We start from the raw sequence: 26306 nt of genomic DNA on the forward strand, positions 1-26306 counted from the left end.
TGGGGGTATCACCGGAGGGACTTGTCCTTGAACGTTGGGAGTGGTCACATTTTTGCGCCGGGGATTCCCTTGAGAAATAGGCGGCGTGCCCCCGTTAGCTGTATCCGCTTCCATTTCGTCAACTGGCAACGTGGCGTAAACATTATGTGTGTTGATTGGTTGTTGTTGTTGAGCCAGTGGAGAAGCGCCCTTCAAAATTTCCGCGAAAGTGCGTTTAGAGAGTTCCCTCAAAGAGCGCTTCTGTTTCTCCCAGCGACTCTTGTATGCTTCACAAGCTGAGAGCACGTGTGGGGTTCCCCCGCAATATGGACACTTTTTTACCGTCGCACTGCAGGCTTCGCCCACATGAAACGAGTCGGACGGCGTAAATTTGGTTTCACCCCCTTCATGGGAAACTGTTCCGAGCTGGCGGCAACCCAAGATATTAACAGTCATCGAGGGCAGTTTCTTAAAACGGCCAGTACCTTCACTCGTAATGTATTCGCACGTCAGACCCGTTTCGGTTATCACACCCTCAATTTCAACTACGTGAGAGGGAATGTAAACCCGATACTCAATTGTAAAATGCTGGTCGACAACAATCTTGTTTGCGTCCTTTCGATCAGTCACGACAACTCGCAATTTGTTTGGTCTAACCTTCGAAATTTCCGACACGGAGGTATACCTTGCCAGATCTTTCGCGATCTGCATGACTTTCAAAGCTTTTCCATTTGGTTTGGGCCGAAAGAAAACAACCCATGGGCCAGTTCCAGATGTATCTTCTGGATAGACCTTGACACGGGGAGAGGACGTACCAGAGGGGGAAGACGAGGACAAGGATTGAGTGGGAAGGGAGACAACATGGGGAGTAGACGAAGGTAAGGATTGAGTGGTAGCGGGGATAACAGAAAGGGAACCCGAGGTGGAAGGTAGGGTGGGAGCGTCAAGAGGTGGAGAGGAGAGATTTGCGATTTTTTTATGAGGGGGCTTATTAGCATGAGCTGATTCGTCCCCAGAAGAAACATCTTGCGATTTAGGAACACGTTTAAGTGTTTTCCCTTTTTTACCTGATGGGGGGGATTCATTGGTTTCATTGTCTGAGATCTCCATATTCGGAGACCCCCCACCTTCTGCCATTATAAATGGCACTTAAATTCTATTTTTTTTTAAATATTTCACAATAATAAAATAAAAAATTATAATATTTCAAGAAAAAAAATAAAATAAAATATAATATTTATATATGTTTTCTCTAAATGTATTTTTATGCGTATTCACCTAAATGCGCACCCCGCGCAGATAATATTCGACTCGTTCTGCACCGTCCAGTTGATCACGTGTTGGCGTCTATTGCTACACTGCTGTAGGTGTATTGGTGAGCGAGCGCACCTACGTCGGCGGTGGAAATGGCGATGATTCGGCAATCAAAAGTGTCTCTCTATAGACCTTCACCAGTATCTGCTGTGAGAAGCTATTCACTCCAGCTGGTGGGAATTGTTGAGCGCACTTCACTGTTCCCACAATTAACACGCGATGGAAGAAGCACACTTGGTTGAGGAAAAAACACCAGCCAATAACAATAGCTGTTACCGAAACGCGAGCACAATAGCACAAAGCGTCCGATCGCTTCAAGCTGAACTGTGTGAATGATATATAGTATACTTGATCTTGGATTCTTCAAATCCAATATCATTAATCTTCCAGTCAGGCGCCGAGAGTTGGCAGATTCGACTTTGAATGAAGTGGGAAGCGAATAAGATTTTCTTTTAACAATCGTGTTTTCTTAGAAGGATCATGTCTGGCAACAAATCAACATGAATCACCATCAAACCCACAGAAATACACGATGGATTATGTTCGACTTTTTGATAATTCTTCACTAATAATGTCCCTTACTACTGGACATCGAAATTGTGTGACTTCACACTTATGGATTATTTTCTTATGAGCTAAGTTAAATTCTTACGAGTTGTATCTTGTCGCCAGATCGAATTTAGAAAACTCCCGAGGATGGTAGCCAAATTTGCCGGTGAGAGATTTGTTTGCTCGGTTAGACCTTGATTACATGTCCCAATCATATAGATCAACATGCTCAGGACTCTTCAAAACTATAGTATACTATTGCCTGAGGGTTGATTTGTTCTGAGTTGAACACTTCAGTCAGATGTCAGAACAAGAAAAACGGTGCCAGTTGCGCCGCTCGATGGATACTTAATTGATTTAAAGCAGTTATACTTTAAACTTCTTCAAGCATTCAATTACATGCTTTAGCTGCACTTTTTTCGAGCAAAGTAGGTATTATAACCTTCCGTGAGTACTCTTGATGAAAAAATATGTCGCAGTAAAAAAATAGGATTTTTCTATTTTTCTATTTCTAAACTGAAAATGATACAAACTGAATATTATTAGCAAATAACTTATCTCTTCATAATCACCAAAATATTGCTATAAAACAAAAATTATGATTATCATTATTATTATTGATACACCATTTCATTTGTGCCGAGCGCCCAACACGCGATCAGCCGATCGCTAAGTTCAATTGTACTGGTGCATCTCGTGTGAATCGCTGTGAGTGAGAACGTGAGAACGAGCACCGGACTGAAAAGTGCACAATCGCAGCGGCGTCTGCAATCATCCGATCGAGCAGCAGCCGTTACCGCAATCATCGCACTGGTGTGCGTTAGCAAGTAGTTTTATTATTTTTTGTTTTTCTTTGTTTTTTTTTTATTAGGTTATAGGAATCATTCAAACTATTGCAATTATCAGCCACATAAATGATGGATGAAGGTGGGGGGTCTTTTAATATGGAGATCTCCTTCGATGACTCCCTTTCCGTTGCACAAAAAGGTGCCGGAAAGTCGCTTAAGCGCGTTCCGTGTGATACAGAAGAGTCGTCGATTAAAAAGCCCCCCTCTAAGAAATCCACAAACCAGGGAATCGCCACTCATCCCCCGAACCCCCCCGTTTTAACTCAACCATCGACCTCGCATTCCTCATCTGTTGCTCCTGATCCCTCTCAACCATCCACCTCATCTCCCCCCTCTACCGTCCCCGTTCCCGCCCAAACCTCGTCCTCGTCTTCTTCTTCTGTTTTGTCCTCTCCCCGTGTCAAGGTTTATCCAGAGGATGCACCTGGAACTGGTCCATGGGTTGTTTTCTTCCGGCCCAAACCCAACGGGAAATCGCTGAACGTCATTCAGATTATGAAAGATCTGACAAAAAATTATTCCTCCGTGGTCGAAATGAGAAAGGTTAGACCGAACAAACTGCGTGTTGTCGTGGCTGATCGGAAGCAAGCTAACGAAATTGTTGTCGACAATAGATTCATCCTAGAATATCGCGCCTATGTGCCCTGCCATAACGTAGAAATTTCGGGGGTGATTACAGAAACGGGTCTGACGAGCGAATTTATAAAAAAGGGAGATGGCAGATTTAAAAAGCTTCCTCGGTCGATAGTTAAAATTTTGGACTGCCAACAGTTAGGAAAAGTGTCCCAGGAAGAGGGAAAAACAAAATTCACGCCGTCCGACTCGTTTAGAGTAACTTTTGCTGGTTCCGCCCTCCCTGACTACGTTATGGTAGACAAATTGAGGCTACCACTGCGACTCTTCGTGCCAAAGCCCATGACTTGCAACAAATGCAAGTCAGTTGGTCACACAGCAGATTATTGTGCCAACAAGGAGCGCTGTGCCACTTGCGGAGAGCAACATGTGGGGAAACTGAGCATAAGTGTCCATATTGCGGAGGATCCCCACACGTGCTCTCAGCTTGTGAAACTTACAAGAGTCGCTGGGAGAAGCAGAAGCGCTCTTTAAAGGAACGCTCGAAACGTACTTTTGCGGAAATTTTAAAGGGCGCTTCTCCACTGGCTCAACAACAACAACCAATCTCAACACACAATACCTTTTCCGCGTTGCCAGTTGATGAAATGGAAGCGGACACAGCTAGCGAGGGCACACCGTTTATTTTCAAAGGGAATCCCCGGCGCAAAAATGTGACCACTCCCAAAGTTCAAGAACAAGTCCCCACGGTTATATCCTCTGTTAGCTTGCCTAAAAAATCGAGTGCAGCGGACAAGCAAAATCAGGTTCCTCCTGGCTTCCGTGGGAATATTTCATCTTCGAACGACCCAGCACTCGAGGGGACATCAAAAACCCCAACTGTCCCTATTTTTCTGTCCAGTTCAACTTCCCAATCGGGATTTATAAAGTTGTCTGACCTTTTGGATCAAATCTTCAAGTGTTTTAATGTTTCCGACTCCATCAGAACCATTGTCATCTCAATGCTTCCAGTATTAAAGACAATTTTGCAACAATTGATGCAAACATGGCCCCTCCTTGCAATGATTATCTCTGTTAGATATGAAGTAGAATTTTCCAGAAATGTAGAAATCTAGTAACCTAACAGTTTAACAATCTAGCCATCTAGTAATCTTGCGATTTGTGCACCCTAGCAACCCAATGTTTTTTCGCTCCTATAGCAACGTTTTTTCACCCAGTTTGTTACTTTGTATCGAACCTTCAAGAATGGAAGACGTATTAAAGGGACTGAAGTTTTGTTAAAAACTCCGTGAGTTTTTTTTTGAATATCCCGAAATAGTTCAACGAATCGTTCGTTGTTCAACGCTACTGCTGTAATAGAGGTGTTCCCCGAGTGTCCCCCGAGTGTTCCCCGAGTGTTCCCCGTCGAAACCATCTGCGGTCCATCTAGCGATCGAGATTGGATTTGCACGAAGAAATCCCAGTGATTAACCCGTTGTAGAAATCCCGCCCCATTAGTGTTCAACCCCATCATTTTGGTGCCGTGACCAGGATAAAGGTCACACAATTCGCCCCGCAAACAAGAAGACGTACGGTCACATAACCTGAAAACCGACACTACCCAGAGCATCCGGTATCCGCACGATATCAAGAAGATTAACAGAGATAAACCCCGTTGCCCGAACTTCTAACGAAATTGGAAAAATTCGTTAATGCTGCCACCCACATTACCCGTGTATAACTGCCCATTGTCCAGTTATCTCAACCTGTTATTTCCCGTTAGTTGCTGATAGAATTAATCATACAAGGCCTCTTTGGAAGAGGTACAAGGTGAGTACCGTTCCAATAAGATTTACTCAATTTTTCGGTACTGCTGGGTCTTTTTCGACCGTTTTAGCTGTCCATTTGTATTCGGAGCTACCGTCAAGATGTCGAACCAGAACGAGAAAAGGATGAAAGCTAAGGAGCTGAAGCGGAAGAACATTATTGACTCGATTACCCGTTTGGAGACATTTTTACGGAATTTTGATCCTGATGAACATGGCCACGAAGTTCCACTACGTTTGGAGCGTATCGATAAGTTGATGGAGTCTTTCGAAACAGTACAATCACAGTACGAAGAGCTGGACGATGATGAAAACTTTGCACTAGAAAATGTCGAAATGCGAGCCAATATCGAGGAAAAATATTTTCAAGTGAAAGCTGGTTTGTTGGCGAAGCGCCCCACTCATGAATCGCCTGTGGCATCAACCTCTACTCAAGCTATGCCCCCTCGATTACCATTTCCCACCCCGCTGTTGAACGTTAAACTGCCGACGATCACGCTGCCTGAGTTCGATGGTGATTTTAATGGTTGGCTCACCTTCCATGACACTTTCCTTTCCATGATACACTCGTCCACGGAGATATCAAGTGTGCAGAAGTTTCACTATCTCCGCGCTGCTCTAAAGGGAGAAGCAGCGAATCTCATTCAATCAATCACCATCACGGCTGCGAACTACTCTGTTGCTTGGGACACGCTTGTCAAGCGTTATTCCAATAAGCGTCTATTACGGAAGAAGCACATACGAGCGCTCCTGAAATACCCAAAAATCTCGAATAATTCAGTGGAGGCGCTCCACCGCATTCTTGATGATTTTCAACGGCACACCAAGGTACTGCAGCAATTAGGAGAACCTGTCGAACAATTTAGTTCCATTCTGATAGAGCTGCTGGTAGACAAATTAGATGACGCCTCCCACAGCGCATGGGAGGAATCAATCGCATCAGATGAAAATCCGGCCTACGAAAAAATGGTTGAGTTCCTGCAGAAAAGGACTCGAGTACTGGAGACGATTATGATCAACCGCCCCAATCCATCTCAATCAAAAACCGAGAATCCGAATTCTGGAATCAAAAAGAAAAATGTTACCCGTGTCAGTTCCAATGCTATGAGTGAAACTGACAGCAAAGTCTATCCGATGTGCCCTGCCTGTGAGAAGCAGAGGCATTTGCTAATGAAATGTCCCATATTCAACGAAATGAATGTTCAAGATCGTCTAAGGGTCGTAAACGACAAAAAGTTATGTGGTAATTGTTTTCGTAGCGACCATTTTGCTCGTGCTTGTCGCTCAAAGTTTGTGTGCAAACATTGTACTAAGCGGCACCACTCGATGATACACCCCGGCTATATCGAAACTCAATCCCATCCGGAACCTAAGTCAGAGACAATCTTGTTAGGAAACAAGCCCATGCCTGGTCCCTCCCGCATAGTAACTGCCATTTCCACCACCGAGACTCTGGCTGCCGACAATAATACTCAAATAGTAACATCCAACGCAGCTGTAGAAGGGAACAAAATAAGTGTACTTCTTTCTACCGTGGTTCTAATAATCGTAGATACATATGGACAAGAACACTTGGCTCGAGCTTTGTTGGACACAGGTTCGCAGCCAAATGCCATCAGTGAACGGTTGTGTCAGCAGTTGCATCTTACACGCACAACAGTCAACGTCCCCATCTCGGGTGTAGATGGCACCCTCACGAGCGCTAAGCACCAGGTGACTACTGAGCTTCGATCCAGAGTGAACGATTTCAAGCAGCAAATGGATTTTCTCGTCCTACGAAAAGTCACCAGCCATACCCCAGCAGTTTCATATTCTGCTGTCCATTGGAAAATCCCGAAATCAATTTTGTTAGCCGATCCTGAATTTAATATTTCCCGAAGAATCGACCTCATAATTGGCGCAGGTCATTTTTATACTCTTTTGCGTGATGGACGAATCCATTTGACCCATAATCTTCCCATGCTGGTAGAAACCGTCTTTGGCTGGATCGTAACTGGTCAAATGGAGCACGGCGATTCAAGAGAAACAGTAACTTGTCATGTGGCTCAAATCCCGTCGATCGAAGATCTGTTAGAACGTTTTTGGAAACTTGAAGAGGTAAGCGGAACGAACTATTCTGTAGATGAGCAGAATTGTGAGAATTTTTATCGTGAAACCGTTTCTCGGGAAAAGTCTGGTAGATACATCGTACGAATGCCCAGACATCCTCAATTCAAACAAATGTTTGGAAGCTCAAAATTGACAGCTCTTCAACGATTCCGTTGGTTAGAACGAATGCTAGAGAAAAAGCCAGATCTCAAACCGCAGTATCATGATTTCATCAAGGAATATATAGCTCTTAAGCACATGAAGGAAGTACCTAATGAAGATGTAGATCGCCCAGATGCTTGCTATCTTCCCCACCATCCAGTCGTAAAAGAGGACAGTTCGACGACAAAAGTTCGTGTCGTATTTGACGGCTCAACGAAAATGAGTTCCGGACATTCTCTCAACGAAGCCCTCCTTGTCGGACCAGTCGTTCAAGACGAATTGCTCACTATTGTTCTGCGTTTCCGACAGTTTCCAATTGCGCTAGTGGGGGACATTGAAAAAATGTACCGCCAGGTTTTGCTACATCCAACCGATCGCCCACTCCAGAGAATATTCTGGAGATTCGACAGCACTGAACCCATCAAAGCTTACGAACTCTCCACCGTTACGTACGGTCTTGCTCCGTCGTCGTTCTTGGCGACCCGAACTCTGCAGCAATTGGCAGAAGATGAAGGTGCACATTTTCCCGAGGCCAGCCGAGTAGTGAGAAAAGACGTGTACGTGGACGATTTAATTTCCGGCGAAAGCACTGTGGAACGAGCTATTCAACTGCAAAATGATTTGATGAAACTACTGAAGCGAGGTGGATTTCGTTTGCGAAAATGGGTTAGCAATTCCCTCGAAGAGTTATCAGAAATTCCTGAAGAACTCCAAGGCACCCGATCTCCCATGAAGTTCGATCCCGAGGAAACAGTTAAAACTCTCGGCATCTGCTGGGAACCAGAGACCGACAAACTGCGTTTTAATATTGCCGTCAACGTAATAAATCCGGTACCAACTAAACGGGAAGTGTTGTCAACGATTGCCCAGCTGTACGATCCACTTGGGCTCGTGTCCCCCGTCATCGTTCAAGCAAAGATCCTAATGCAACAACTCTGGCTTCTGTCCTTAGAATGGGATGATGAAATTACTCCAGATCTTCACCGTAAGTGGAAAATATTCTGCCAACAACTTCCCACTCTTTCAAAATTTCGGATTGATCGAAATGCATTCATTCGGAATTATCAAGTCGCCGAATACCACACATTTGCAGACGCATCAAAAGCTGCATATGGAGCATGTATTTACATCCGATCCGAAGACGCCCATGGCAACGTCAAAGTGAGTTTGCTGGCTTCCAAATCGAAGGTAGCCCCATTGAAACCAATCAGCATTCCCCGGCTCGAGTTGTGCGCAGCTCTCCTCGCTACCCGTTTGTTTGAAAAAGTAGTTGCTGCTCTGGATCAGATTTCCTCTAGGAAGTACTTCTGGTCAGACTCAACAGTGGTCCTGCAGTGGATGAAGGCGCCACCGCGGACCTGAAAAACTTTTGTTGCCAACCGTATTTCCGAAATACAAGCGACAACCCATGGATTCCCTTGGCTGCACGTTGCAGGGATCGAAAATCCCGCTGATTTGTTGTCCCGCGGTTTCCCTGCTGACGAACTAGTCACCTGTGACAAATGGCTTCACGGACCAAGCTGGCTACACGGACCCAAGGAAGTGTGGCCCACTCAAAATCTTCCGCGCACCGAGCTCCCAGTGGAAGAATTGGAACAACGTACTGCAGCTGTGCTGACTCTCCAAACTTCTGCTCCCCACGAATTGTTCCTGCGATTCTCATCATACAATATGTTGCTGAATGTGGTGGGATGGGCATTCCGATTCATCCAAAATACACGCTCAAAGAATATTCGAATCCCGGACCGAGTGCTTCTCGTCAAGGAACTACACGTTACTAAGTTGTATCTGACGAAACTAGTGCAATCAGAATCATTCCCCGATGAGTTAAAGGCTCTGCGCAAAGGACTTCCAGTTTCGAAACATTCCAAACTTCGGCTCCTCAGTCCGTTTCTGGATCCTGAAGGTGTGATTCGAGTTGGTGGCCGGCTACAGCTATCTTCTGCACCCTACAACATTCAACATCAAATGGTCATCCCAGGTTTTCACCCGTTCACAAAACTGCTAATTATGCACCACCATAAGAAGCTTGCCCATGGTGGCAATAACGTAACCCTCGCAGTTCTCAGGGATGAATTCTGGCCATTGCATGGCCGGAGAGCTGTAAGAAGTGTCCTTCGAACCTGTTTAAATTGCTATAGAACAAACCCTCAACCGATTGAACAACCTGTTGGTCAACTTCCCTATGATCATGTTACGGCCAACGAGGTGTTCGCTTGCACTGGAGTGGACTATTGTGGGCCCCTCTATCTTAAGCCCTCGCACCGACGAGCAGCATCGCAAAAAGTGTACGTATGTGTATTTGTGTGCTTTAGCACAAAAGCGGTCCATCTCGAGTTGGCAGGCGACTTGAGCACTAACACGTTTCTAATGGCTTTGGATCGATTCATGTATAGGAGAAACAAACCGTATCATATATATTCCGATAACGGAACAAATTTTATCGGAGCCAAGAATGTACTGCATGAGCTGTATTCTAGGCTTCAGACAGGCCCGGAAAATGATAAAATCAGTAAATATTTAGCCCAAGACGGAATTCAATGGCATCTAATTCCACCGCGATCCCCAAACTTCGGCGGCCTCTGGGAGGCCGCGGTTAAAGTGGCCAAAAAGCAACTCGTCAGGCAACTAGGCGATTCCTTGCTCTCGTACGAAGAACTCCTTACCATTCTCGTCCGCATTGAGGGATGCATGAACTCGCGTCCTCTTATGCCTATGTCCGATGATCCCAACGATTTGACTGTGCTTACTCCGGCTCATTTCCTGGTCAGGAATATGATTAGGTCACTCCCCGAACCAGATATCCGCCATCTACCGATGAATCGACTAAACTACTACCAACGGATTCAAGCCCACAGCCAACAGTTTTGGCACCGATGGAGGTCAGAGTACCTAAAGGAACTGCAGATACAATACAAAACAAACCCGAAACTATGCAGCCTCGAAGTTGGGAGTGTTGTAATTCTGAAGGACGACAGTCTTCCACCGACGCGCTGGCCCCTCGCGCGTATCCTAGAAGTCCATCCCGGACCTGATGGCATCGTCCGCGTGGTGACTATTCAAACTTCGGGAGGTGTACTGAAGCGATCTGTATCGAAGATTTGTCCTTTACCCAAAGCAGGAGAATTTTGAATTTGGACGTAGATTTAAGTTATTATTGAAAATTGAATTTTCAAGGTGGCCGGTTAATGTTAGATATGAAGTAGAATTTTCCAGAAATGTAGAAATCTAGTAACCTAGCAGTTTAACAATCTAGCCATCTAGTAATCTTGCGATTTGTGCACCCTAGCAACCCAATGTTTTTTCGCTCCTATAGCAACGTTTTTTCACCCAGTTTGTTACTTTGTATCGAACCTTCAAGAATGGAAGACGTATTAAAGGGACTGAAGTTTTGTTAAAAACTCCGTGAGTTTTTTTTTGAATATCCCGAAATAGTTCAACGAATCGTTCGTTGTTCAACGCTACTGCTGTAATAGAGGTGTTCCCCGAGTGTCCCCCGAGTGTCCCCCGAGTGTTCCCCGAGTGTTCCCCGTCGAAACCATCTGCGGTCCATCTAGCGATCGAGATTGGAGTCCCCATTTGCACGAAGAAATCCCAGTGATTAACCCGTTGTAGAAATCCCGCCCCATTAGTGTTCAACCCCATCAATCTCTCTTGATGTCTAATTCAAATAGAGAGGTCGGAGATATCACTGTTTTACAGTGGAATTGTCGTAGTCTTATCCCTAAATTGGATACATTCAAATTTTTAATTCATAACTTCAATTGTGATGTTTTTGCTCTGTCCGAAACTTGGCTTTCTTCGCGAGATGATATCTCTTTCCACGATTTTAATATTATACGCTTGGACCGTGATGATAGATACAGAGGGGTGCTTTTGGGGATCAATAAGTGCCACTCATTTTTTAGAATTGACCTTCCAACTATTGGAGGGATCGAAGCTGTTGCTTGTCATGCAAACATCAGAGGCAAAGACCTCTGTATTGTCAGCTTGTATTGGCCTCCGAGAGCTGCGGTTAGCCGCAAACAACTTGATGACATGTGCTCACTCCTTCCTGAGCCACGATTGATCTTGGGAGACTTCAATTCTCACGGAACTGCCTGGGGGGAACAGTACGACGACAATCGTTCATTGTTGATATATGACCTTTGTAACAGCTTCAATATGACCATTTTGAACACTGGGGAAACAACACGTGTACCTAAACCTCCTGCTAACCCAAGTGCTCTTGACCTCTCGCTTTGCTCGAATTCACTATCGTTAGATTGCAAGTGGAATGTAATCCAGAACCCCAACGGTAGTGATCACTTGCCAATCAAAATTTCCATCACCATTGGGTCGAATTCTTCTGAATCTATAAACATGGCATATGACCTCACAAGACACATTGACTGGAAAAAATATGCGGACGCGATTGCTCTAGCCATCAATTCCAGAGATGGTTTACCTCCATTGGAGGAGTATAACTTCCTTTCTCGTTTGATATATGACAGCGTGGTTCGCGCTCAAACGAAACCCATCCCAGGTTCCACCATTCGCCGAAGGCCTCCCAATCCATGGTGGGATAGCCAATGTTCCAAGCTTTATGTAGAAAAATCGAATGCATTTAAAGCTTTTCGGAAACGTGGAACCCCTGAAAATTTTCAAATGTATTTAGCCCTTGAGGATCAGTTCAAAAATTTGATCAAAGGGAAAAAACGTGCTTATTGGCGAAATTTCGTGGGAGGTTTGTCACGAGAAACGTCAATGAAAAAATTATGGAAAGTGGCTCGAAACATGCGAAGTCGCTCATCAACGAAAGAAAGCGAAGAATATTCACATCGATGGATTTTTAATTTTGCACGGAAGGTTTGTCCTGATTCCGCTCCTGTGCAAAAAATTGTTCGAGACATACCACAAGATAGGTGCGATCTTGATTCCGAGTTTTCGATGGTAGAATTCTCTCTTGCTCTCCTTTCTTGTAACAATTCGGCTCCAGGATCGGATAGAATTAAGTTCAACTTGTTGAAAAACCTCCCTGGTGTGGCGAAACATCGCTTGTTGAATTTATTCAATCGGTTTCTGGAACATAATATTGTTCCAGATGATTGGAGACAAGTACGAGTTATAGCTATTCAAAAACCTGGAAAGCCCGCGTCCGACTTCAATTCGTACCGCCCAATAGCAATGCTGTCTTGTATACGGAAATTGTTGGAGAAAATGATCTTGTTTCGCCTTGATCGATGGGTTGAAACGAATGGCCTACTCTCAGATACACAATATGGGTTCCGCAGGGGCAAGGGGACGAATGATTGTCTTGCGTTGCTTTCTTCAGAATTTCAAATGGCTTACGCCAAAAAAAAACAAATGGCTTCAGTATTCATGGACATAAAGGGGGCCTTTGATTCAGTTTCAATAGAGGTCCTGTCAGACAAATTACACTCTCGGGGTCTGCCGCCTCTATTGAATAATATGTTATATAACTTGCTTTGTGAGAAACATTTGAATTTTTCTCATGGAGATTCGGCAGTGAGTCGGATCTCTTACATGGGACTCCCTCAGGGCTCATGTTTAAGCCCCCTTTTGTACAACTTCTATGTAAGCGACATCGAAAATTGCCTTACACAAAATTGCAGCCTAAGACAACTTGCAGATGATGGAGTGGTGCCTGTCGTAGGATCAAACGAATCCGACCTGCAAGGACCCTTACAAGATACTTTGAACAATTTTTCAACCTGGGCCATTGGGCTAGGGATCGAATTCTCCACGGAGAAAACAGAGATGGTGGTTTTTTCTAGGAAGCATAGACCAGCAAAACCAAAGCTTCAACTTTTGGGTAAACCGATCACTCATGCTATGTCATTCAAGTATCTTGGGGTCTGGTTCGACTCCAAATGCACTTGGGGGGCCCATATTAGGTATCTGAGTAAAAAATGTCAACAAAGAATAAACTTTCTCCGTACAATTACCGGCACCTGGTGGGGTGCCCATCGTGAAGATCTTATAATGTTGTATCGAACAACTATTCTCTCAGTGATGGAGTATGGCAGTTTCTGTTTTCAATCAGCTGCCAAAACACACCTCATTAAACTCGAGCGAATTCAGTATCTTTGTCTCCGTATTGCGTTGGGATGTATGCCCTCAACGCATACCATGAGTTCTAAAGCACTAAAAGCACTGAGCACTAAAAGATCGCTTCAATTTATTATCTCTTCGGATCCTCATCCGGTGTAAGGTTATGAACCCATTGGTGATCGGAAATTTTGAGCAGCTTATCGAGCTAAATTTTCATTCTGGATTCATGAGTTCATATCATGAATTCATCACCATGCAGGTTGATCCTTCTTCGTATATTCCCAACCGTGTTTGTTTTTCTGACTACATCAATTCCTCTGTACATTTTGATCTGTTCATGAAGGAGAAAATCCATGAAATTCCAGATTATCTTCGATCGAGGATCGCTCCTACGATCTTCAAAGCAAAGTATGGGCGTGTCAATTGTGATAATATGTACTTTACTGATGGGTCCTCTATGAATGAGTCCATAGGATTTGGAGTGTTCAACGTATTTTTTAGCACCTCACACAGTCTTCAGTATCCTTGCTCAGTATATATTGCTGAATTGGCAGCAATACACTGGGCGCTGGACAGCATCGCCTCACGACCTGTTGAACACTATTACATTGTAACGGATAGTCTTAGCTCTGTCGAAGCTATCCGTTCAGTGAGGCCGGAAAAGCACTCGCCGTACTTCCTTGAGAGAATACGAGAAATTTTGAGTGCTTTATCCAGACGCTGTTATGTCTTTACCTTTGTCTGGGTCCCTTCACATTGCTCCATTTCGGGTAATGAGAGGGCTGACTCATTAGCAAAGGTAGGTGCAATTGAAGGCGATATTTATCAGCGTCAAATCGCCTTCAATGAATTTTATTCTTTAGTTCGTAGAAATACCATCGCTAACTGGCAACGCAAGTGGAACGAAGATGAATTGGGCCGGTGGTTCCACTCGATTATCCCTAAGGTTAGCCTCAAACCATGGTTCAAAAGTCTGGACTTGAGTCGGGACTTTATTCGGACCTTCTCCCGACTCATGTCCAATCACTGTTCTTTAGATGCGCTGCTTTTTCGTTTCAAGCTTGCCGACAGCAATCTCTGCGTTTGTGGCCATGGTTACCACGACATCGAACACGTTGTTTGGTCGTGCGAGCTATATTTTGTCGCCAGATCGAATTTAGAAAACTTCCTTCGGGCTCGAGGAAGGCAGCCCAATGTGCCGGTGAGAGATGTGTTGGCTCGGTTAGACCTTGATTACATGTCCCAAATATATGTTTTCCTTAAAGATATCGATCTTCGAGTGTGATTGTTCTTACATCCTTTCCCCCCCATTTTCTCCTCCTTTTCGTCCTTCGCGAGCTATCGGTTCCCTAACATTAGAATAAGTTAAATTGTTAATACATATTAGATGTGAGGATAGTTTAAGAATTCAGTGTGATGTGTGAGTATGAATGTGAAAGTGAGTGTGAGTGTGAGTGTGAACATGGTTACAATCTCCTTACATCCCATCATTTTCCTAAAGAAAATGTGTCACCCTTCTAAACTCGAGTCGACCGCGAGTAATCGGTTTCCTATTTCATTAACCGTAGAATTAAGAAAACATGTTAATAGTAAAAGTATAGTTGAGAGTTTGGCTTCTTTAAACCTATGTAACTGAGCCTGTACAAATAAACGAATTATAAAAAAAAAAAATTATTATTATTTTATTCTGTTCAGATATAATTAATTTTTATTATCCGATCCTTTATATGATAGTGCGAATGTTTGACTCAAATATTCATGTTCCGAATTGGTGATTTTTGTTCAGTTTTGTGTAGTCCACAAAAGTTAGAAATTTCTTTAAAATTGAGCCGATGAATGTAAATTTATACAGAATAGCATATTTGTGTTGTTACTATTACCATTACTGTAAAATATCCCATATATCCTAATGCAGTGAATATTGTAGTTTAATTTTTTTTGGCACTCCAGAGTATTCATCACACGCTGAATACTCAAACGAAAATTCTGTTTCACCTGTTCTCAAGCTGCAGCTGTGATTAGCATGTCTCCACGGGTATTTTCCGCCGCCGCGAATTGAAGCACACATTGTTTTTCTGCGATTTTCTGAATGGTATGAGGCATTCAAAAACGGCGAGAAGGCATGAACTCGGAAATCGTCATTTAGCTAACCCGTGAATTAAATTTCTCGAGACGAGACGACACCGTTCGTCCTGTTTTGAGAAAAGCCGCAGTACGACTAGTACCAGTAGAGAATTTTTTTTTTCAAAATTTTATTCGCGAACAAGGGCTGAAGACATTCTTGATCGATTAATTTGTGTGATCCCACGTCCATCCAACCCATAAATCCTGCAACGAGACATGAGTGTACGAGTATGACATGAAAACAGATCGGCACTCATCAACATGGACTGCTACAAACGAGTCGAAACCGAAAAAAATCACGTTAAAATAAATCACGATCAAAAGTGAAGGTAATGCTGACTGTTTCCTTCGGTATTCGTGGTATTCGAAATTCCTTCCGGAGAGCCAAACGGTCAATAAAGAATCGCATGACGTTATGAGGCATTTGAGAGAGAAAATTCGTCGCAAATGGACCATACTTCATTTTGCGCCACCATAATACTACAGCTCATCCAACGATAAGCGTGAACGAGTTTTTTTACCAAAAATGGCACGAATATGATTGAACAAACGCTGTGCTCTCCAGATATGGGCCCGTGTGACTTTTTTATCTCCTGGAACTCAAATTAACGCTTCGTGGATCCCGTTTTGACAGCATTGAAGACATAAAAACAAATTCATTGAGTGAACTGAATGGGATTCCTGAATACACCAATAAAAAATGTTTCGAAACTGGATTGTTCGTGGGAAAACGTGTATTGCTTCAGAAGGGGCCTATTTTGTAGGCGATAGCATAAATTTGGATGATGAATAAAGTATTTTCTTTGAAAATCCAAATACCGGTTTATATTTGGCAGGATGTATTCTCCCATTACAATCGATTTTCCAGAGCTCTGTTCAAATGTATTAAGGTACAGGTTGAAACACGGGGTAACCTGAAACGAAAGCCATAAATTTTACTAGGAATGATGGATTGACGTGATATATTATTTTCATTAGGCAATACCTAATGAAAACCACCTTATGACAGCCATAACCAGAATATTGGTATGCCTTAACGCAATCCGCGCCTTTGTTTACTTTTCGAATCAAAACAAATATTTTCGCGCCCTGACTCAATCGGTCCGAAAACACAGATTTGAAAAAAAAAACTTCAGAATTACACGTAAGGTAATCAAATAGGGTGTAGTTTTTTGTAAAACTAAAAAAAAAGTGGAAAGGTCTGAGCCTAGAGGCACAGACGGAAAGTTGACGTAGGACTTTGAGGATAAGTGCTTTTGAATTGATTTTTGGTAGCTGTTCAGAAATACGTAAATTCAACTTTTTCAATATTCTAAGCTGGAAGGGAATATACCGTTTAGTATTTGAACTGAGTTGTAAGTACTCACCCGACAATGCTATATGTAATAATTTGTAATAAAATTCTTTTGGGGCTCAACCTAGGTTCCATCAAAGAACATGTTTAAAAATAGTTTGGCCCGTAACGACATTTTTCAATTTTCACAAATAATCCGGTAATAGTTATCATGGTAACACGTACACGCAATAGGCCAAACAATGGATTGAAAGCAGCGAAAACACATTTCTTCAATTTTATTTTCCACTGTAAGATTTATGGTTTATCCAATTAATGAATCGTCTCAGCTTCTTCGGTTTTTTCTGATAAACATAAAGTATATAAATATTACAGATGAATTGAAAAAATACATCAAGTTGAACATTTACAGCTTTGCCAAAAGTCTAATTTAATTGCAAAATATGCATTTTTGCAGTTTGCTTGTGAATGATAACATCGTTGGAGAAAACTAAAAATTCTCCAAGTGCTCTCGTTATATTCACTCGCTCTGTCCAGCTCAATCTGCTTTCCTCATGTACAGTAGAACCTCGATTATCCGCGGAATATTCGGGCTCACCGCGAATAACGAAAATCGCGGATGACGCAAAAAGAAACTAAAAATGAGGTGCAAACACGAAAAAAACACACGAAAGACTATGTTTTATCAAAACAGAAATCATTAAACCATCTATAAGTTCGTTTACACCAGGGGCCACATCATGTAAAAGCCATAACCAAAACAAAAGAGCATGGGCCTACCACCCACTAACAAATACCGGAAAGGCCTATTGATTTACTATGGAACTCGCTGTCGCGAATAATCCGCACCGCGAATCACCCACTCGCAGATAATCGTGGGGCTACTTAATACAGTTGCACTTCATTCGTTCCCAAAACGTTCACTCGCAATCAGTTCGTTCGTAGTCATTTCGTATGGCGAATTCTTCTGGGATGGCACTAACGTTCCCAGTGGGACTTTTGCCTTCTCAACACAGCATCATTTTTATTAGTTGGACTTAGTTGAGATTTCTATGCCGGATAACACACCTTGAATGTATTCTGGGATGGTAAGCTATAGAATACGCGTGAGCTCAGTGCAAGTCGGTTGAAATTTCTTTGACGAAAAATCTCCCGGCCAGAATGGGAATCGAACCCGAGCCCCTGGTATGATAATGTGGGACGTCAACCACTTGGCCACAGGAGTACATCGTATGGTAAATTACTGTTTTTGAAAAAGAACGACCGTTCGTTCAATATCTTTGACGAACTAGTTCTTTGGTGCCCTTCGTGAACGGGTTACCCATCTCTACCATGGAGGCTAAAGACCGAATTGTATGCAATCATGTTGTTTGTTGCTCTTCCCCCCACAGCGCAAGCAGCGAGTAAAATCTAAAAAACCTACCTACCTCAATCGCTAAATTGTTTACTTCTTTTACTATCTTCACTGTTTGTGTTATGATAAAAAATATACCGAATAAATTTCCTATCTAATGGTATATATTTAATATAACATATATAGCAATAACGATTTTGTGTAATATGCATTTGAAATCGCTTAAATTTTCGTTACATTTTTCGTAGAGTGACCCCCCTGTATAGAAATCAAAGATGTAGTCCTACGTAAAAAATTCTTTTTCTCGCATAGCTCTAAGCTTTTCAGTTACTCTATATCTTTCGATCCTGTGATAAGTTGAAGCACAGTGAGAATCGACTATTTTTTACACTTTGCAGCATGCACCGGGCGTTATTTGCCGGTGATTTCTATATGAATGAGTGATGATAAATTTAAAAAATACCATTTATATTTAGTAAGTACGTAGTTTATGAATACACAGACATGAGATAAGTCAAATCTATTATCTTTTGAGCTAAACGTTCAAATATTACGTAGCGTAAATTTTCTTCTACTTTTGACTCCCTCTTCCCTACGTAACATGTAACAAACGGTCATTTACATGAAACTGTTTAGACTTATTTGGATTTGTTTCTAAACCAGATCCCACAAGGCGTCCCCTCTTTCCATCCTGAGTGCGTTAGGTAATATTTGAATGATGATCCCATAAACTACTCTATAGTATGAATCTCTATTTTTCATAGAAAGTCATCTTGTCATCTTGTGAATATCATCATCCTTGTATATGCTGCAAACAGATTCCAATTAAGTGATTTAGTGTTTATTTTAGATAACTTTCAAGTTGAACTTCTAAAAAAGCTTACATCATGACATCAAGTGATTATTCTGTATCTAGTTTACTTATACATTGCCGTTTCCATGCAACGAACCGCTAACGGAATGGAATGAACGTCATTATAGCATCAATGATGTCAATATTTCACACTTTTATTGGCAACGAAATGTCAGTTTTGCCCACTAGTTTAACCAAGATGCTGAAATAATAAATGTATCGGATCCAATCATGGATGTTCGTATCATAGCAAAAAATGAAACGTGCGGGGCTAATCACGATCAAGTTATGAAATCCTACTGACATCGACGTTGTTAGTGTATATCAATTTTGCCTAAAGCTTTACGTGAGAAAATAGTGTACGCAACATTATGCCTCTCTCAATGTACCATATCCCATATGTCAGTAGGTCACAAAAAGGATTGATTATATTTCCAGGAACTCAGGTCTCTAATTTGACCGCTATCAGATGAAAATCACGACCGTATTACTGGTCGTTTGCGTCATTCAAGTACCGGTATTTTTTGTATAGAAAGAAACAAAATAAATGATAATGTTCTTAACATTGATACTGTAGTTGCCTTCAAGTACATCAGTTACGATAACAAACATTTGATTCATCCTTCTTTCTCGATTACTCAATCTCAGAAATCATTAATTTGGTACGGCTTGATCTGAATTGAAATCCTCTTCCACGACACGTCTTCATATTGAGGTACTTACATCGCTTCCCTAAAATATCGTGAAGTGGCAAACTATAAAATATTGCCACCTCCAATAATTAACAACTGCGTGGGCAACACAAAATGATTCAGAGACAAATTGTGGTTTACAAAGTGTTAATATGGAACGATGTGCCGCAAAATGGTACTTATATTTATTACACGCCAGGCCCATCTTTAACTATGTAAGTTACCTATCACCGCACCCTCGCGCCATTTCGGAACCGAACTGTGTTTATCATGAATGCTTTATGTAATTCATGGTCAACCCATTCCGGGGATGTGTGTTGAATCTTTACATTCCTTTATGCTTATGAGTCACAAAGCTCCGTACAATTTGTAAACGAAATAGCCTGAAGCGAAATCTTACTTGAATTGTTATTGCGTAAGCGGCGAGGTTTTTTTTCACTATTCATCAATGTTGCTTGCTTTTTGGAAAACAGACTCCAGCCTGGCGGGGGCTTACTTAAGCTGAGAGAGGTTATGGCATCACAGCGAGCAACTCGAGTTGAATGCCATCTAAATGAATTGCGGTTCGTGATCATACAAAGATGGTCCGAAAGAGTGAGAGGAAAGGAGTAAAACGCGATGCGGCTGGATACGAAATACAAATTCCATGAATTACCATTGGTTCACGTGCACAGAAAACATCTACACGCTAAATCTTGTTCATGTTGAACTTCATCCGACACGGCATTAATAAAAAGGGGATTATGCAGTAGAAGTGATGATAAGCATTCATTCGACATTAGCGAAGCTTTAATTGGTGAGAGGTTAGTTTCCAGCTTTGAACGACATATTCTCGAAAACTAAAAAGGTTTTCAAGCGAAAGAAATACATATTACATTCTAATTGATAGTAAGAGGCGCTCTTCCTCAGTCATGTTAGCATCTCAGAGTCGCATCAATTATATCGTTTCAATGAATTCCTCTGGAAATTAGATTCAATTTCTTTGTTTTGTCCTTTTCAGCAACTCTTTCAGGAAACTTGCTTCAAATAGATCAGGGGTGTGAATTACGTCGGGATTCGACACATAACGGAAGTTCGGTAATGCAGAGAGATAATTACCACTCATTATTTGTTTCCTGCGCGCAAGTTATGAGAAACATCGGCTCTGTTTTTGTGAGTATCCCCGTCAACAGTCAACAGCTATACCCACAGTCTGATATGCACATGATATGATATGTTTTTTGGAAGTTGGACGATAAAAATATCCGGAATTAGGACTACGTTCGTGAATTGGATTCCTTTTAGCCGTACACTTTTGTTTTCTCAAGATCGTTCTTAATTTGTCGGAAACTGTTGCCTAAAATATTAGTTTTGAATCGTAACCACTGTTAAAGGGTGTGTCACATCAAATTGCATCACGGAAAAAACGCTGTAGAAATTTAATTTTTAGGAATTATATCTTCAGCTTTCATTTATAACCAGATAAGAGTGTATAGATCACGTTGGCCATGCTTCACTGTCAATTTTTCGTAAATTTGGAAAAATGTCGTCGAACGAAAAAGAGCGTCGTGAATTAATCCTGCGCACTCATTTCGAGAATCCGGAGTTGTCACATCGGGACATCGGTAAGATGCTGGGAATCGTCCAATCCACGGTCAGCAGAGTACTAAAACGATACTTCGAGAACCTAACCATCGATCGGAAGGTGAAGAACGGCAAAAATGGATGCTCCGTCAGTGAAAAAGATCACAAGCGCGTAGTTAAGCAGTTTAGACGTGATCCGAGGAGTTCGGTCCGGGATGTCGCCAATAAGCTGAATTTGTCAAGTTCATTCGTCCAGCGGACCAAGCAGCGGGAAGGCCTGCGTACATACAAGGTTCAGAAGGCTCCTAACCGCGACGAAAGGCAAAACATGGTGGGGAAGACGCGAGCCCGGAAGCTGTACACCGAAATGCTGACGAAGCCGCATTGCCTGGTAATGGACGACGAAACCTACGTCAAAGCGGACTTTCGTCAGCTGCCGGGCCTGTTGTTCTTCTCCGCAGAGGACAAATTCAGCGTTCCGGAGGAGATTCGCAAGCAGAAACTATCCAAGTTTGCCAAAAAGTACATGGTGTGGCAAGCGATCTGCTCTTGCGGAAAGCGGAGCACCCCCTTCGTGATGACCGGCACGATAAACGGGCAGGTTTACCTTAAGGAGTGCCTACAGAAGCGCTTACTACCAATATTGAAGCAGCACGAGGGCCCACCCTTTAACAGTGGTTACGATTCAAAACTAATATGGCCCATCTTCTGGCCGGATCTCGCTTCGTGCCACTATTCAAAGGAAGTATTGGAGTGGTACGAAGCCAACGGGGTCACCTTCGTGCCAAAGGAAATGAACCCGCCCAACGCGCCGGAGCTTCGCCCAATAGAGAAATATTGGGCGATTATGAAGCAGGCCCTCCGGAAGAACCCAAAAATTGTCAAATCGCAGGCGGACTTCAAGAGAAAATGGATTTCTGATCAAAAAAAACTACAACCTGATGTTGTACAGAACCTTATGGACGGGGTAAAGAGGAAGGTGCGAGCATATGGGCTTGGGCTCGAAGTATGAATAAAAAGAAAATGCCAAAAGTTGTTGAATAGTTTTTAATTTAACTGTCTAAAATTTTCAAAAGGATCGGTCTATTGGGCGAATTTCTACAGCGTTTTTTCCGTGATGCAATTTGATGTGACACACCCTTTATATCCTCATAAACTACCTCTGTTTTTTTCCAAGAAAGTCAGTTTTCCAACAACTTTATTGAACCACGTTATGTATAAGTTTATGTACTCCTTATATACAAACAATATGATCATGCGATCACAACAATTACTTTTATGCTACTGGTTCGTATGCCAGTAACGAATCTTTTCCATACGAAAAACAACGTAGAACCGCCCTAGAATATCAACGATGAGGCTTAGAAAAATATAATTGCATCCACCGTCGCGCTGCAATGTCTTACGGCGGATAAAAACAAGTTTTGAGTTGCGGAATTGTTGATGTTACGAAAACTTGAAAACGAAGGTATTCAAGGTTAAACGTATGATGCGACGATGCGTAGTATCGTGAAAATAAGATACCTATGTTTCAATTGACTTAGATATATTGCTCAAAAAAAATATCATCAATCCAACCATCAAACACAACAATCTACAGAAACGAGCAGCGGTCGCCGCTGTTTACGTTCCCAAATCGTTCCACTTTCACTCTCCACATTCGTGCACTGCGAGGAGGCGCCTACAAGGCATGATTTATTTGCTCCATACACAAGCCCCAGCTATATGGCTCCAGCGAATCACGAACCATACACAACTATAGAGCTACTCTTTGCACGCCTGGGACATACATCACGGAAGACACTTCTCGTTGGCTCCAGACCAAGACGAAAATACTTAACGATATCCGAAACCGTATGATTTGGTTTTTTATTTTCTTCTTTCATCGTTGTTTGACCCAGTACATTTCACAAAATATTGGCAGATGACGTGTTTTGTGCCTATTCTTGTGCACCGTAACACATACATTTTGAAATTGAAAAATTGTGGGGAAAATATTTTTATTGAGCCAAGTGTAATGATACATTGACAAATAATATTCGACAAAAATACCGTTTTGTCTGAAATCCCGAACTGTTTAGCTTTGTTTTGGCATTATATAGTGTCTCATTACTCAAAATGGTACTGTTTCGCGAAGTTAACGCTCAGCGACACTCTCATGAAAGAAATAAAAACACGGGTCTAATATTTTGCGATAAGGAACAAAACTATCACTTTTCCATGAAAATCTGAGAACCACTATATCGGTTTGACATGGAATGGCTGTATATTTTTCGTTTTTTGAATATAATTTAGTTTTTGATTGATTCATTTCCTTAGAGTCGGATAACTTTCACACACAAAAATTAAATGTATGTGGAATCTCTCAGAAGATGATAAAAAATGATGAAAAATGAAAAAATGATGATAAAAAAGTATATAATTTATATGATTTTAACCTGTTAAATTAGCAAAATAATAACTCAAAAACGAAAAATAACATCTTTGTGATGTTCTGTTATATTATATAAAAAAAACTCTGCTTTCGAGAAAAAATATTTTTAAAAATATAGCGCCCTCTATCATTAATCAAACTATAAGCTTCAATTCAATACATCGATCATCAGAATCGGTCTAGTAGTTTAAAAAAAGAAAATTTGAAAAATGTCATTTTTGGAAAAAAGAGGTAAACCACCTTAAAATGGAAATGGGCACCCTAATATAGAAATAAAAAATACGGGTGCAATATTTTGCGGTAATGAATAAAACTACCACTTTTCACGAAAATCTGAGAACCACTACAGGTAAACTTCGATATAACGTACATTTCACTTTCAAAATTGTACGTTGTATCGAATTGTACGTTATATCGAAGCATAATAAAGTAGTCACAAACGTAATCTATAATACATTATTGTGTTGCTGTTTTAGTAAAGTTAATGAATAACTTCAATCAGAAGACGAAGCCAGCCTTTCTCATGATGTTTCCCTTCGTACTGTTGATTAAAGCTTGATTCATTTAGAATCCGGAATTACAAAATCAGCTGTATTTCGGAATTGATTGAAGGTACAAAACTTGTTTTTGAATCACAATACAGACAATTCATTGTTCTATCAGGAAAAAAAATTTAAAAAAAATTTTCCTCCACACTTTGGAAATGTGTACGTTATATCGAGTGACGTTATATCGAGGGTACGTTATAACGAGGGTACGTTATTTCGAAGTTTCCCTGTATATCGGTTTGGCATGGGATGACTGTATATTAGAATGCCAATGGATGTACGAGAAAAAAGTGACCTTCGAACTTTCAAAGGAAACTTGATTAAAAGTGTTGATTCCCACGAAAAACTGCCCTATGCTACCTACCCTATGCAAAATCGACTTTTCAGACAAAAAACGACCAAGTGCCCAAAAGTAAATTTTTGATAATTTTTTTTCGAGATAACAGTGAATCTCGACGTTCTGCAATTCCAAAACTTTTGGCATCAAACTTTTTCTTTTTTTTTTTGAAAACGTCGATTTTCCTACTCCCCCCTTGGATGATTTTTCGGTTTTCAAAAAACTCAAATTTTAACGTCAGCGACTAGTGAATGAAGTCCGATTGAGCTATTATTATTGAGCTATATTTTGTGAAGGGTATTTTGTCGTGCATATCAATATTTTGCAGGAAGTCCGTATGAAAAATCTATATGACAATTTTCATTGGCATTCCAAACCATACATTTTGCCTCGATTCCGAAAAAAACACTAAATCCCCTAGTGTCGATTTTTTACAATTTTTTTCTAGATAACAGTAGATCTCGACGTATCATGTTTCATCTCAAAAATGAAAAAATAGCTTCACTAATATCGAGATATGTTATGTAAATCCTCATCTTTCAAGGAAAGAAATATAAAAAATATGATGCCCAGTCCAAAGCCATGAAAACAATAAAAAACAACTACAATCAATAATTACGTAAACAAAACCAATTGTTTTTGCAATATTTTTTAACGAATTTGATATGTTGATCAGCTAAATCGGTTCAGTGATTCAAAAGTTATGAATTTTTGAAGAAAGTCATTTTTGGGAAAAGTTTGATTTTTCGGACCACCCTAAAATAAATGTCACCCTACTGAAAAAAAATAAAAAAAAACAGGTCTAATGTTTTGCGATAAAGAGCAAAATTACCACATTCGACGAAAATCTGAGAACCACTATATCGGTTTCACATGGAATGGCTGTATGAATATAATTTTTTGCTGTATCGAACAAGTATGGGTTTCGATAAAACTAGAAGGTAGAAAGCTGTACCTCTGCGTAGTTCATATTCCTCCTGATCGTACTCGAGACGTTGCATTGATCGATGCGCAAGTACAATCGGTGTCGACAATAGCTTCACGTGCGCTTCCAGCTGACGAAATTGTTGTACTTGGTGATTTCAATCTCCCAAATTTAAAGTGACAAATTGGATCTGGAAGATTTTTGTACGCTGATTCGACCAAGTCAACCTTCCACGCCAGGACGAACGCCTTACTTGACGGGTACAGCTATAATCTGCTTCAACAAAACCATTCTATTACGAATGAAAATGATCGCATGCTTGATCTCTGCTTCGTGAGCAAACTAGACGAACCTCCGATATTATCGGCACCTGTGCCTATGGTGAAATCAGTACCTCATCATCCTCCACTTTACCTTACTATGAAAACCAGTACGAACAGTTTCAGCATCGTTCCTACCGCCGTCAACTATGATTTTAAAAGTGCTGACTTTGATAGTATGGTTGATGTGCTTTTAGACATTGATTGGAATGACGTTTTGGAAAAGGACGACGTCGATGCTGCAGTTCTAACCTACACGAACATTATGAACTATCTAATCGACAGGTATGTACCGAAGAAAATCATACGTTCATCCGGTCACCAACCGTGGCAAACCACCGAGCTTCGCCGACTCAAAACGACTAAGAGGGCCGCACTTAGAAAATACTCTAAATACCGTCTCCCACCTTTGAAGCAACAATATGTACAACTTAACCGTCAATATCAAAGAACAAGCAAACGATGCCATGTAATCTACCTACCTACCTCT

The 26306-nt window shown here is 41.5% G+C and overlaps 1 protein-coding gene across 5 annotated transcripts in view; it reads right to left on the minus strand.

The window, feature by feature from the left end:
• LOC129775503 (alpha-tocopherol transfer protein-like) overlaps positions 1-26306 on the minus strand; it is a 53881-nt gene that overhangs the window by 11285 nt on the left and 16290 nt on the right. The window contains exon 1 of one of the 5 annotated variants that reach the window (XM_055780312.1): positions 1258-1587. The exons of the other annotated variants lie outside the window; for them this stretch is intronic. The gene's annotated coding sequence lies outside the window, so the exon portion shown is untranslated. Of the gene's footprint in view, positions 1-1257; positions 1588-26306 lie in introns of those variants that run through there. 5 annotated transcript variants of the gene reach the window in all.

This window comes from Toxorhynchites rutilus, chromosome 3 (genome assembly GCF_029784135.1).
Source record: "Toxorhynchites rutilus septentrionalis strain SRP chromosome 3, ASM2978413v1, whole genome shotgun sequence".
Lineage (NCBI taxonomy): Eukaryota > Metazoa > Arthropoda > Insecta > Diptera > Culicidae > Toxorhynchites > Toxorhynchites rutilus.